Below are 1090 nucleotides of genomic sequence, written 5' to 3'. Positions count from 1 at the left end.
CTGTAAGCCATAAATCGTAGAAAAATCCAAAAAATATGGGACCACTGGCATTTGAAAGGTATTTGAACAGAGAGGCATACACAATTGGATTTGGGTTAAAATTGTTTCTGAAACTCTCACAAATGGATTGACAAGATTACTGCATGTCTATACCATTTGCTTTACCTCTAGAGTTACAAAACAGATAAAGGTTTGAAACTTGTTTGAGAAGATTAAGAAAACATTCCGTAGTCCTACAGAACTGGAATCACTCAATTAGGTTCAAAAATGGATTTTTGGTGATTTAAAAGCTAACAGCCATGTCTGCAGAACACATAGAACAAGTTTAATTCACCACAAATCGTACATCAAACATAAAAATATAAGGTCAGCCGCATCTGAAAGGTATTGAGAAGCTGGTTCTTACCCAGCTGGTTTCATTCAAAAATTCGTTTCCAAGCTTCTGGTTTAATTCGACAAAGTCAGATCTGACCAGATCTTGATCTGTGAACCATTTCAGTTTCAGGAGGTCAATCGGAGTGAAACCACCACCAAAATTAAGGTATTGAATAGGGCTTTCACCCGCAGTTTAGTTTGCTCAAAAAGGTTTTGTACAACGGAACAAATCTAACAAACAGTGAATCTGCATGTTTCCAGAACTTTATTTACCAGGGCGAATCTGTAACGAATATGAGGATGAGACCAAAGCCAAGTTGTAGATATTTTGAATACCTATCCGCGGAACTTTGAATCACTCCATTTGGATCTGCACACCAGATTTGGTGGATTTTACAATTTCGTACCAGAATCTGAAACAGCAAGATAGCAGAAATTACTGCAGGGATTTGGACGAACTTTGCTCAAGAACTTCAGATCTGAGGATAGCTCAAGCTTCTCCATGCTTGGACCAACATGCACCTGCATCAAGATCCAATCTTAGCAATGGAGGAAGAGGAAGAGGAGAGAAAACCATCTAGGGTTGGGGAGAAGAAGGAGAGGGAGGCTCTCATGGTGAGGAGGAGCTTGAGGGAGGAGGGAGCTTCATCTTGGAGTTCTTTCCATGGCCATGGCCGGCCATGGGAGTTAGGTGGAGCTGCATTTTCGTGGGGGA

General features: G+C 40.9%; 1 long non-coding RNA gene across 1 annotated transcript; it reads right to left on the bottom strand.

The window, feature by feature from the left end:
- Positions 1-438: 438 nt before the first annotated feature.
- Positions 439-876, bottom strand: LOC124665977. The gene is made up of 3 exons (XR_006990763.1): positions 835-876; positions 649-745; positions 439-483 (listed from the first exon to the last, which is right to left on the bottom strand). It is a non-coding gene; the product is annotated as an uncharacterized LOC124665977 (long non-coding RNA).
- Between the last annotated feature and the right edge of the window lie 214 nt (positions 877-1090).

The sequence above is a fragment of the Lolium rigidum genome, chromosome 6 (assembly GCF_022539505.1).
Source record: "Lolium rigidum isolate FL_2022 chromosome 6, APGP_CSIRO_Lrig_0.1, whole genome shotgun sequence".
Lineage (NCBI taxonomy): Eukaryota > Viridiplantae > Streptophyta > Magnoliopsida > Poales > Poaceae > Lolium > Lolium rigidum.
Note: the sequence above shows the minus strand (reverse complement) of the source record. Positions and strands in the feature narration are given on the sequence as shown.